Consider the following 14,309-nt stretch of genomic DNA (forward strand, 5'->3'; position numbering starts at 1 on the left):
CCCAAGGTGCCACGCAGTGGGACTGAACCCGGAACCATGTGGTTGGTAAGCAAGCTACTTACCACACAGCCACTCCTGTGACTGTGAAATAAATATTTTATTAATTCATTTTTTTCTACAATGTATAAGAGAGAAAGTTCTTCTAGGTTCACATTTTCGTTTTTTTTTCTTTCCTATTTTAGTCTGGTAATGGGGAATATCTCCCCTCAAAGATACACAGTGGTTGAGGGGAGCATAGTGATGAGGTTGGTGTATTCCATGTCGTACAGCCCTTCTCCCGCAGTGGTGGTGTTATGTTGGTATATCACAGCTCCGTTTCACTGTGGTGGACGTCATTGTTTGAAAGAATTGTATGTGTTTGTAGAATGGGAGAGTGAATATGGACGACATCAGCAAAACGTAGCTTCCAAATCAACGTCCTCGCAATAGAGGTGGATGTGAGAGGGCTTATGAACAAATCTGTCTACGATCTCATGAAACAGCTCTCAGTTTCTGGGAGGAAGAAGACCAGAGCTCTTGAAGCAATGGTAGGTGCAGCTGAAAAGTGTTCCAACTGGATCTGGTCACAAACTGAATTTCAAAGGGCATAATTTGGGCATAATTTACCCTATAGTCAACCGGTGCCTTAAACTGAACTGATTACAGCACCAAAGATACTTTGGATCTGAGGCACTTTAGTCATCCATATGAGTTGCAATACAGATTATAGCCAGAATATGACAGCAGAAGTGAATCCAGTGATTATGACCTGAACGCAGCCCGGTCCTTTAGAATATAAGGATTTAAGGGCAAAAAACACCTGCACGAGGTGGGGGGGGGGCTTCTTCTCTGAAGAGCTGCTGCTCAGCTCTCCCTAAAGTTCCTTACTACCTGGAAGAAGAGACATGGGAAGACAGAAGATGTAGCTTTGCTAATGGTTGTAATGTGTTAGATATGGCACTCAGGTGGACGTACTGTTTGGTAGCAGACTGTATGTATCACATTTTTATTTGGTAGAACATTAGTAGATGTTAACAGCCATATTTGTATTGCAGATATGGCTATCTTGAGAGATAGCGAAGTATTTTAAAGCTTGTATTTGTAAAGTTTGAAAATATTTTCATTGTGAATTGTTAGTGAGTAGAGATTATAAGACTTATAAAGTATATTTACTTTGTGTACTTAATTTCACTGTTATTGAAAGACAACAGGTTGTCATGTCTTCATTGATTGAAATACTGCATATCTGGCGTTAGATATTAGGGATGTATGATTGTGACGTATGAGTGTTAAAAGTAAAGTTAAAAGTGGTGAGATTTGAACAGGGAGCATAAAGGGATATAAATACTGTAAAACATCTGATCTATCCTTCCTTTCGGTTATTCAACCATTTAACAGCGAATAAATGGCGGCAGAGAATAAACTCCTTGTGTGATTACTTCACAGATGGGAAATAAACTGTTAGAAATAACTCTAGTATACGAAATACTGATTTAACCTCAATGACAATCATGGAAACATTGTAAATAGGTTTTGGCCGTCCTTCACAGGACATTTAACTGTAATGAACATTTATATAATGTATAAATACATTACTGGATTATTACAAATGGCAGATTTTTGTTTGCGTGTTTGAGATAGTCTTAAATTTAACATATCTACTTGAGCCAATTCACATTTAACGAGGAAAAAATACATTAAAGAGGTAGTTTAAGCAAAGTAAAGTGAATTTATTGGACAAAACTTGTTACATTGAAGCTGCCATGATTTTCAGAATTGTTTTTATTTTCCTTCGTTCTCGACATGTTTACTGAAGATGTTTTCTTTCTGTAATGAAGGAGAAAAAAAAAAAGATATGTGATATGCTGTTAAATGTTTGACTATCTTTAAGCTAGATACAGACATTACAATATCTAACGACATGGTATAAAGTATGGAACAGGAAAGAGACACAAACACATTATAACCAAAATATCTATTAGGTTGGCGAGAAATTATTTTCTTTCATATTAGCAAGGAATGGAGGATGGTAGTTGAATAAGGAAATTGAGAAACGATTCCTGACAGACACGTTTTAGGTTTATAAAGCTACGAGAAATAGGAATGGCGATAGTCTTCACCGAAAAAAGTAATTTAGGTGTAGCAGTTCCAATTAGAAATAGAAACCTGATCAAAGATTACATCGATCAGGTTTCGATTAACTGTTCTTTTCACTTAACACAGAATGCGACAAATAGTTTGAGGAATGAAAAATAAGGTAAATATTTTAGAAAGGAGAAAAGTTCTCTACATTTTAGAGAAGTGTGAACTGAAATATTATCGGGTGTATCATGCTCATAGTAGCGTGACGTGGGGCACGAGGGTGTTAGTAATGTACCGGAAGTGAAATGACTTAATTCGAGAGTCGAAACCACGTAAGTATTAATATTAAGTAGGCGGTGAGCTGGCAGATCGATAGCAACGTCAAGCAAAATGCTTAGCGGCATTTTGTCCGTCTTAACGTTCTGAGTTCAAATTCCGCCGAGGCCGACTTTATCTTTCATCCTTTCGGAGTCGATAAAATAAATACTAGTCGAGCACAGGAGTCGATATAACCGAGTTACTCTCTCCCACGAAGTCGCTGGGCCTTGTACCAATATTTGAAATCATTATCAAGAAGGCGGCGAGCTGGCAGGATCGTAAGCACACGTTGCAAATTTGAAACCAAACGTGGAGAGCTGTCAGAATCGTTGGAACGCCGGTAAAATGCTTAGTGACATTTCGTGCGTTTTTACGTTCTGAGTTCAAATTCCGCTAAGGCCAACTTTGCCTTTCATCCTTCCGGAGTCGATAAAATAGTACCAGTCTAACATGGGGACCGATAGAATCGACTTATCTCCTCCTCCGAAATTGCTGGCCTTGTGCCAAAGTTATCTATATTGTGAGAGGGCAGTGGAGATAAATGAATATCATACTCTATACTTTAGTATTTAACATTATTCTTCACAGTATATATTCCATCAAGGTCGGCGTTATCAGCCCTCATTCTCTTTTTCCATCCTACTCAGTCAGTCACACACACACACACACACACACACACACACACACACACACACACACACATACTGTCTCTTTTTCTCACTGTACCCTTCTCTCTCTCTTTCTCGTTCTCTCTATCCCCTCTCTCTATCTCTATCCACTCTCTTTCTCTCTGTCTCTTTCTCTCTGTCTCTGTCTGTCTCTGTCTCTGTCTCTGTCTCTCTCCCCCTGTCTCTCTGTCTCTCTGTCTCTCTGTCTCTCTCCCTCTGTCTCTCTGTCAATCTGTGTCTCTCTCTCTCTCTCTCTCTCTCTCTCTCTCTCTCTCTCTCTCTCTCTCTCTTTCTCTCTCTCTTCGTCAGAGAAATAAACTTTAAACTTTGTTCTTACAAACTCCAATTGTAATGATGTTTGAATTTAAATAAGCAGCCTTCGGTCACATTGTAGCATTAATAATAATAAGTCGAATGTTTTATCTATGATCCTTTCTACTATAGGCGCAAGGCCTACAATTTTGGGGGATGGAGCTAGTCGATAACATCGATCTCAAAGATCAGATGGCACTTATTTTATCGACCCCAAAATGATGAAAGGCAAAGTCGACTTCGGTGGAATTTGAACTCTTTCTAATAGTAATAAAAATAATTGTTTTGTTGTTGTAATAATAATATTTGCTGTATAAATGTTTTATTACAACAATAAATATTTGGTTTTGTAGTTCTGTTGTTGTTGGTATCTTGTTTCCTGCATTTAAGCAACAGTCTTTCTCACTTCTCTCCTTTGTTTAAAAAAATAATAAGGGTAATGACTCAAACCCTCTCAATCTGTCTCCTCTTGCTCACTTTGTTCGCAGAACTACTGATTGGTTCTAAGGAATTTCTTAAAATAGTCATATTTGTTGATGGGCCTTGGTTTCGACTCTGTTACCAGCCCACAGTGTTTAAAAGTTAAACATTCTTATAGTGAGTAGAACCTCGCTACAGGGTGATCGGACTGAAATCTACAGTGGAAGAACTTCCACCAAACAAGTGTTTCATTCGCTTAGTTCTTGATACTCTAAGAGTGCCGGACCCTCCTAGGTAGTGACTCCTAGGTGGTCTTCTCCATCTTTAGTCAACCATAAACGAGGTCTTATTATTTTTCCCAAGTAATTACTTCTAATGATGTTGATGATGATGATGATGATGATGATGATGATGATGATGATGATGATGATGATGATGGTGATGATGATGATGATGACGTTCTGTTGCTGTGATATCCTGTTGTTTTGCTGTTTTGTTGTTGTTGTTATTGTCTTTTACTACAGCTAGAGCAATAGACTACTCCCACATCTCCACTCACAAGCCTTTCTATCACTTCCATAATAAGCGGTGCTCAGATAACATTATGAAATGCCGTACTTCCTTCTTTAATTTTTTTACCGGTGCCTCATCCCTCCCAGTTCGTTATATTCACCTCTCCATTACTACCTTGAAAGGAGGTGAGAAATCGCGACGGTTTGATTAAAGATACCCGGTCAATATTCACAAAAATTGAGCACTCGGCAACTAAACCGGCAACCCTACCGTGCATGCTCTGTGAGGTGGGTGTTTTTTTTTCTATTTGGACGCCCTGCAGTTTAAAAAGCAAAACCTGTCAAAGAGCAGATGAAATCAGGAGAGTCACCAGCCATCCAAATAGTGTTGTTTTTTTATTAGTATTGCTGTCGATGACGTCATTACCACCGCATGATAGTAACAATAATGATAACGCGTATCCCGAAATAAAAAAAACGACACAGATCGAATTTTCGGATGTTAGACCTAACAAAAAAGAATTTCTGTAGCATTAACTGACAGCTCCCTATAGATGATATCTCGATTAAAACAGCGGTGGTTGTGACACCTTAACACTAAGGGCCTCTTTATGAGTGAAATGCTAAATGAAAAGTATTATCACAACTGCGTTCATGAGACCGGATCTCAGAGTAAAGGTCTCTCACACGGCAAGTGTTCCATTCTGCAGCAGGACGGAACTGGTCGTTAACCGACTACCACTGCAAAGACTGTAGAAAATAGTCTCAAAACGACAATAGCACTGTGAAAATAGCAGTATGGATAGAGAAAGACGTTCCCTGTTATAGAATAAAGACTTCTAGACTAGAAAAATTTAATCGTGATAGGGCAGTAGTTATCCCAGTTGGAACAGGAAGATATATGCAAAACAGCGGAAGAGGAGAACATAGCTATAAGGAACAAGAATAAAAGGAAAACAGCAAAAGATAATAGAAGCCATCAGGGGATGATAATTGTCAAATCGAAAAGAAGTTTACTTCGTAGAAGGAAAGGATGTTACTGAAGAGAAAACAGGCTTGCCACATGAACCTCGATGGGACAAAAAAATTTGAAAGATAGTGTCTACCATCTTTGAGAGGAATTGAAAGAGAAAAGGTGCGAAAAATAGTAAAGAAACTGAACGAGCTGTTAATAAAAATCTGTGTTGAAAATGTAAATCTAAATGACCTTCTATACTGAGTAGCATTTGTTTCTGGGGAAATTCAAGTCAAGGAAAAGCAAGGAACAAAGACCCATAGCAGAAATGGACTTTAGAATCAAGTTGAACAGCTCAGTAGAGATGTTGGAAAGGTAGGTGCAATAACTTAAAAGAAGATGGAGAAATAAAAACACAGGAACGAGCTCCAAAGGAAGTATAATATTAGACATAGAAGATTAAAGGTAGTTAAGAAGAGATAATTCAAAAAATAGGGTAAAAGAAATAGATACCGACAAAAAATAAACCAATGCCAACAGAACAGGCTCTCCAGAAACAACGAAAAGGAAGTTTACCAACATCTAAACAATGAGAACAAACATCAAGGACATAATATGCCAAATACTGAAGCAGCAAGGAAATTTGGGTTAGATATTCGGAACAAGGAGATTCAATATAACAAGAAAGTGGAATGGTTATGGAAATTTAAAAATGAAATGGTAAGCAGATCAAAACAAAAGGATATGAACATTCCAGAGGAGAAATTGAAAGAGATTCTTAGCAAAATACCAAATTGGAAAGCCCCTAGACCAAATGGTGTTCAAGGATTCTGGTCTTAAAATACCTTAAGCATACATTACTAAAAACAATTATTTCTTACTGACTATTGAAAATGAAGCACCAACAGGGATTACAAAAAGAAATGTAGTGCTAATATAGAAGGACAATGGAAAGTGAGGAGAAGTATGTTATTAAAGGCATATTACATGCTTGCCATTACTTTGAAAACTAATTAATATCATAGTAGATGAAGTGTATAGCTAGGTGGAGAAGGAGAATTTATTACGAGGGGAGCAAACGTGTTGAGGAAAGAAATATTACACGAGCTACTCTGGTATTAAGATACTATGCACCTTTTCTCAGTCAGAGAGCAAACGCAAAATTTGTAGAAAAGGAGACGAAAGTATTGACCATCTTTCAAGTAAGACAGCACAGAAAAGGGTACAGGCGTACGCGTGACTGTGTCGGTAAGAATGCATTGAGCTGTTAACCGAGTGTTTGGATTCAAAGTAACAGGTAAGTGGTATCCACACAAGCTAGAGACTGTGATGGAGAATAACATTTAAAAGATTTTATAGGACTTCCCCATAAAGACTGATCATACTATCGAAGTATGAAAGCCAGATATGAGTGTAGAGAAGAAAAATCGAACAGTGTAAGGTCATAGACTTTGCAATACCATGTGATAATAAAGTGAATATCAAAGAAATTGGAAAAATTGAGAAATATTAGGACCTACTTGTAAGATGAAGAGATTGTAGAACACTAAGGGGAAAATTGTTCCTGTAGTAATCGGTGTTCTTGGCACAAAACACAAACTGCTACTTAACAGGCAGAAGGATATTTGAATTGAGACTAACAGGAAAGTGCAGCCCTTTATTCTGAAACAGCAAAATAACAACGACAAAAAAATAACAATAATAGTAAAATATTAATGTAAATAATATTTATAGTGTGAAAGGTGTTTGAATAGGAATGTAAAATGAAGATGCTGACAGAATGGCAGAATCAAAAATAAAATTCCTCTCTGTAACGAGAATAGTCGATGAGGCCACCAACATATTTACAGTGTCAGATATAAAATATAGCTGTTTTGGACTGCTGGTGAGGGACAAAATAAGAACAGTCGATATAGCCATCAACACGGTCAGATATAACGTGATTGTTTTCGACTGATGTCGAAATCAGTACACTGTAAAATCTAACGACACCACATAGTACACAATATGTCTGACAGCCAAACGGCTCTAAATTATTTAGATAGAGTGTGGTGGGGAACTGTTGAATAGTAGGAAGTAACAGGAGTAGGAGCAGTTTAGTGGCAGGGATAAAAGAGAAGTGGTAGGTAACTGGTTGATGCCAGGGAGTCTAGCAGTGGAAGTCTTCAAGTTTTAATGATATGTGAAACCTCTTACAAACTATGAGTTTGATTCGTTAGTTGTGTATGGAAATTTGTGGTGTATATTTTGCCAACAGTCTTTCAAGTTTGTGCTGATATAATCGGCCACAAACGACACAGTTTTCCTCTTGTTCTTGTTCAGGTCATTTAATTTCACGTTGCTAATTCAGGTAAATTTGATGTAAGATTGTCTTAGAGACCGGCTTCTTTTAAGAACTTCCAACTTTTTGTCTCTAGTCTGGGCGGGTCACCTATGCATTTAACATTTGCCCATACTGTACCATAAAGGTCACGACAAACCAGGAATATCTGTCGATAGAAATATCATTGGTAGCAAAGTTGATTTCCTTTTTTCCTATTTACTTCGTTACTAACACGAGGCTCTGTCGCCCTCTGCTTTTTTATCCTCGGTCTTAAATACTAGTCGTATGGTTCCATATCTCTGCTCCCATTGCAGGACCGTACTTTCTTGCATGTACGTTGAACATGCTCTTCTCCAGCTCAATCTTTGAGGACGTGTGGAAACAGTCCCTATTATTTGCTACAAAGAGGTCATGCTATTTCCTTTCTGTTCTTCCTTAGATGAATTTCACGAGAAAAGAAACTACTTTTTTTTTTTATCCTTGTAACTTGTCCATACCTGTTTTTTTATTTTTAATATATTTTACTTTTGGCCTGGTTCTAATTGATTGGCTTATACTTCTACAAAACACAAAATAGTTTACATTTTTTATGCAATTCTAATAATATTCAATTATGAAAAATGTAGAGTAAAATAGGAATCAAAAGGGTCCACAGGCAAAAACGGTTGCGAATCACTACTCTACAGGTTCCCCGCCAACCGCAGTAAAACTTCATACAGAAAAAGTAATTATTACTTAAACCCATATATGGATAAAGCAATGCATGTGAGACGTGATGAGTGTTTCACACAACCTTTCTGATACTATAATAACTTGTAATATATATTCTTATAAACAAGCAATATGCCTGACAAAAATCTCTAATAATTTTAAAGAAGCCCGTATTATTTCGGAGTAGTATTTGTCTAACAAGTGACTTCATCTATGATTGTGTGTTGAAACTAAAGTATCAACATCGTGGAAGAAGCATTTCATAACACACAAAGCTGTTAAATTCATTTTTAATTTAAATTTATTTCATGGGGTGTCAACATTTTTGTCATATACTTGCAAACTGGTCACTGATACAGTTTCATCGCAACAAATTTCTTTAAAATAATACTTATCACATAGAGGAGTTAGTATCTTGGTATGGCATTTAAAAATAAATACTCAGATAAGAAAGAAAATTTTAATGTAGCTAGCGAAACAAAAGACGAATTAAAGATATAATTAACTTTGGAAGGTGATTCAAGTATAAGATGGTTCGTCTGGCTCCCATAGTATTCTCAATATGAAGCTATTTCTATTTACTGCTGTTTCAATTAGATTAATGTATTTTATTATTCTCAGCTTTTACAGAAAATGTTCTTAAAAAACAGAAAAATCACCAAAAACGAAACAATCACATGCTAGAATTGCATCGTCAGGTGATTTGGAAAAGGAATTTTCATTATTTCTAAAGCATACCTGCAGTAGAGAAATTCCAGGATGCAACAGGCTGAACATAAATCGATATGAACGACAAATACTTGCAGATTGTTACACTGAATTAATAGAAACTTTGCTCTAAAGCTGTGCGGCAGTTCTTCATTGAAACAAACGGCATTCATCAAAGACCGCTGACCAAATTTACATAACTCACATTCTGAATGGATACTTAATTAACTGTCGCGCTAAACAGCTTTCTACAAAAGTGTGAAAGCGTCAATTACTCTGTCTATATATTGATATTATTAATATCTGCCGAACCTCCAACCATCTTAAAACATAAATTAGACCTTTTAATGGCAGAATCACATGTGTGTCTGGTACTGAATGGATCTGTTTACCATTATTCTACACAACTACAAATCGTGATTACCTCCTATTGTGCTTTCCTTTCTTCTGAATCGTCACTGGATATGATGGCGATAGTAAACCCAATACTTGTGTTTTTGTTACTGCTTGTGGTGTTGCTGCAAGAATTGCGGTCAATTGAACATTGCTAAGATTATGAATTGTTGCTATGGTCAGTCACATGTTTTTATTACCGTCTGACAGAAATTTTCACAATTTTCATTGCCAAGTGAAACTAAGAGTGACATAGATAAAAGTTAAATACGCGCGCGCGCACACACAAACACACACAAACACACACACACACACACACACACACACACACACACACACACACACACACACACAAACAAACAAACACACACACAAATGTAATACGAGTCAACATGGATACCTCTCTCTTAGCGAGCGGCTTCTAAATATCACTCAGCTAAATATCACTCAAATCAAAATTCTGAAAAAGTAGATGGTGGAGTTCACATCTAGATTGTCTTAGTTCATATCCGCATTCTTTCCTCTGATGAAGCTATAAGAAAGCTCGAAACTATGGAAATTTAGTCTGCGGGTTTACCTTCGAAACTCTTCCAGTTGTCTACGCTATCCAACGTGTTTCTTTCGAAGATGAGAGGTTATGATTTTAGGAGATTTGATTGCTATTTTTAGCATGACGAACGATCACTTCACAACTTCCGCGTACATCATGCAGTATGACCATTTCTCAGCGTGGCTAAAATGGTATGGAATATCATAACTGAAAGTATCCAGTGAATAAACAGTTTTACCTCTGTCTATGACAATAACAGGTGAGGTTATCTTCGATTTCCTCACTTTTAATAGTCATATCTGAATTGTGTTGTGGTTGGTTTTTAGTTGTTAATATATATATATATTTGCTGCATTTATTGCCGGTCGTGATTAGGTGGTGTTCACATATTTCCCAAAGGACATACTCTTTGATTAGTCTTGGTCTGCTTTAGTCTACATTTCATCAATCGACACAATCTGATCGATCGTTTCTCAGTATTAGTACTTTCTACTACTACTACTACTACTACTACTACTACTACTACTACTACTACTACTACTACTACTACTCCCTTTATTCGTCTCTTTCTTCTCCTCTTCTTCCTACCTCTCATCTCCTTCCTATTCTACCTCCTCCTCTTCTACCGCCTCCTCTACTACCTACTCCTCTTCCTCATACTCGCACTCTAGTATTTAATATTTCAATATTTATTATTTCAGTAGTGTTGTGTTTGTGAAAGCGCATGGTCTTGTGGTCTGGAGGTGTTCGGCTCGTAATCTGAAGAATGAGTGTTTCATTTCTGGACCGGAATGATTGTTGAGTTCTTGAGCAAGGGGCATCCTTTGATATTTTGATTGTCTCCTTAGCTGCAATGTCTAGCAACCAGAGTTTTGACGCTTCCTTCTTTCTTCCCTTCTTTCTTTCTTTCTTTCTTTCTTTCTCTCTCTCTCTCTCTATCGCTCTCTCGCTCTCTCTCGCTCTCTCTCTCTCTCTCTCTCTCTCTCTCCCTCTCTCTCTGTCTCTCTCTCTCTCTCTCTCTCTTTCTCTCTCTCTCCTGGATGCCTCAGTGGGGTCGGCAAAAGGGGGAGAGCTGAGACATGTCCATCTCTGCTCACAACTACACAGGTAGCTAAAACAATTAGAGATAGCTTGGTATACATGTTACCAAATCATATTCGCGCGCAAGTAACGGCTGAATATACTGTACTCTGGTTTATTTTGAACGTACAATATTTAGTTTTGTGTTTGTGTTTCATTAATGGAATTTTATGTCAGTTTTGTGTGTGTGTGTGTGTGAATGCTGGGGTTTCGGTTATGCATTTTTCTGTATCGTCCTTCTTCGTAGCAACCACGTCTCATTTGCTTACATGAACACATGTTTAGTCGAGGCAGATTCTTTCTGGCTTGGCTATAATGCAAAGGATCATAGAATGAACCATACTAGGAAGATTCCTGCGGTAGCACATTCGAAACTAGGTGATTCGAGAACGGAATGGAGTGAAAGATATGATCGCAGAGTACGGAAAGTACAAGTTCCTCTAGGCCGGACAGGTCACAAGGTTCACAGGCAATAGGTAGATCTATGCAATTGTCAAGTGATATTCAAGAGACCGGAGATACTATTCAAAATACTACCAAGACAATATAAAGACGATATAGTAAGACACTTTTAACCCAAATAGAAAAACGATGGTGCTAGGTGCTATCAAAATAAGAATGTACTAGCAATGTATAAGAATATTTGATAGACTATTTGATAAAATAGATAAAAGAAACTTTTCCGTATATTTTTTTTTTTTACTATTTTCAAAGTATTTATATCATTAGGATGTTTTTTTCAATCTTTAAATTCGGCTTACCTTTATTTTCAGATCTTTAAATTTTTATGGCTTCTCAATTTCTTTTAAAAATCATATTATCTTCTATTGGAATTCTTTAGAAATTCTTCTACTAAAATCATTTCTTTTCACGGTGGTTTTGGGTAATAATTTATTATTCATTTTCTTTAATCCCCTTTAGAATTACATGAATTGACGTTTCCCGTAGAATCATCACTTTCTAATCCTCTGAGACCTTTTAATGGTGTGTGCTTGTACCATGTCTTTTCTGCTGGTAGTTCATAATGTTGGCATGATTTTCTGCATATGAAATTACCAAATCTCTCATGCATATATGTATGTATGTGTGTCCGTTTAAGTACGTGGGTATGTGTGTGTGTATAATATATACATACATGTACATGTGTATGTGTGTCTATACTTATATGTATATATATATATATATATATATATATATATGTATATATATATATATATATATATATATATATATATATATATAACTCTATACATCTATATTTATGCAACACATATATATCATACAGACATACGTACATACATACGTACATACATACGAACGTATGTACATACATATATACATATGTACGTACGTACATACATACATACATACATACATACATACATACATACACACACACATACATTATTCCCCTTTGGTTAAGACTGGACAGCCAGAAACAATGTGATTGATTGTTTCTGCAGAGCCTCCTCATAAATAGCAATTCGGCTATTTTGGTTTTCTGCTTCATTAAATGTTATCAGAAGTTTTGCACTTGTTCCGCAATCAGAAATATGCTGGAGCCCGCATTGAGTCCTACATATTTCAGTCATTGCTGCATTGTTTCTTCCTACACAACAGCTGTTTTTCGGTGGTTGCCATGTATTCCTCATTTAAGGAATTCCCTTACCATCGTCTTATCATTACAATTTTTTGTTCCATTGGCAGAGTTAGTAGTGCGTCAGACAAGATGATATGGCGGTTCTGAGTTCAAATTATTTTTGCTTTTCACCCTTTTGTGTTTAATAAAATACTCAGGTCAATTTAATCAGGCAACCTCCATTTACGAATTTGAAGTCTTCGCCTATAATTGAAATTATAATTGCTGTTATTATTGTTATTATTGTTTATTATGGCTGGCCACATTCCACAGATTCCCCTAGAAAGATTTATCTTCCAGAATGACTTGATACTCTTTTACTCTTTTACTCTTTTACTTTTTTCAGTCATTTGACTGTGGCCATGATGGAGCACTGCCTTTTCAGTCGAGCAAATGGACACCAGGACTTATTCTTTGTAAGCCTAGTACTTATTCTATCGGTCTCTTTTGCCGAACCGCTAAGTTACGGGGACGTAAACACACCAGCATCGATTGTCAAGCGATGTTGGTGGGGGGGGGGGGGGGCAAACACAGAAACACAAACATATACAAACACACACACACATATATACATATATATACATATATACGACGGGCTTCTTTCAGTTTCCGTCTATCAAATCCACTCACAAGGCTTTGGTCGGCCCGAGGCTATAGTAGAAGATACTTGTTCCAGGTGCCATGTAGTGGGATTGAATCCGGAACCATGTGGTTCGTAAGCAAGCTACTTATCACACAGCCACTCCTATGCCTAGATAAAAAATCTTTTAGATAAAAAAAGATCTTTTAGTTCCTTTTATTAGTTACCAGATATAATAGTGGTAGCATTGAAGATACCTCGTCGTGTTTGAAACACAGACAAATTTGAAAAAGAAAACAGAAAAATTGACAATTAAATACATACAATTATATACACAGCAGAAGAATTTGAGAACCAGAAAGGAAGAAACTGGTGGAAACATAAACAGATGAAAATAATAAAAAGCATTATCTAAAACAGCATATTCTTTTTGTAGGCGTTGCGAACCAAAGGGAAGTAGTATATATGAGTGTAGGGAAAAAAGAATAAGAATTTATCACACATTTGTTCTTCAAGAGTGGGGTGCTTTCAATAAGATTGAGTTGACGTAATCGATTAATTTCCTCCCCTCAACATTGATGGTCTTGCACTCAAATTAGAAATAATAATAATAATAATAATAATGATAATAATAATAATAATAATAATAATAATAATAATAATAATAATAATAATAATAATAATAATAATAATAATAATAACAATTCCTATCATAGTAGGTGCCTTAGGTATAATAAAAAAAATATTCAGACAAATACATAACAAAAATAGCAGGACTTACAAATATATATAACATACAGAAAATTGCACTACTGGGTACTGCACACATTCTACGCAAAACACTTTCAATACAGTAAACATAAGAGCATCACAGCAAACCACAGCACATACCCAAGGCGCACAGAGCTGCGCTCGGTAGTGAAGTGAAAGCACGTTATAAAAATAAAACTACTGAATAATAATAATAATAATAATAATAATAATAATAATAATAATAATAATAATAATAATAATAATAATAATAACAACAACAAGAATAATTATCATTATCCTCCTCCTCCTCCTCCTCGTCATCATCA

General features: G+C 36.4%; 1 long non-coding RNA gene across 2 annotated transcripts in view; it reads right to left on the bottom strand.

Moving 5' to 3' along the window:
- Positions 1 to 1,714: 1,714 nt before the first annotated feature.
- Positions 1,715 to 14,309, bottom strand: part of LOC106881658 (uncharacterized) — a 197,742-nt gene continuing 185,147 nt past the window's right edge. Inside the window, exon 4 of one of the 2 annotated variants that reach the window (XR_016242229.1) lies at positions 1,715 to 1,806. This is a non-coding gene — a long non-coding RNA (uncharacterized LOC106881658). Of the gene's footprint in view, positions 1,807 to 6,772; positions 6,909 to 14,309 lie in introns of those variants that run through there. The other variant, XR_016242225.1, reaches the window with a different exon arrangement.

The sequence above is a fragment of the Octopus bimaculoides genome, chromosome 6, assembly GCF_046866305.1.
Source record: "Octopus bimaculoides isolate indiv1 chromosome 6, ASM4686630v1, whole genome shotgun sequence".
NCBI classification, from domain to species: Eukaryota; Metazoa; Mollusca; class Cephalopoda; order Octopoda; family Octopodidae; genus Octopus; species Octopus bimaculoides.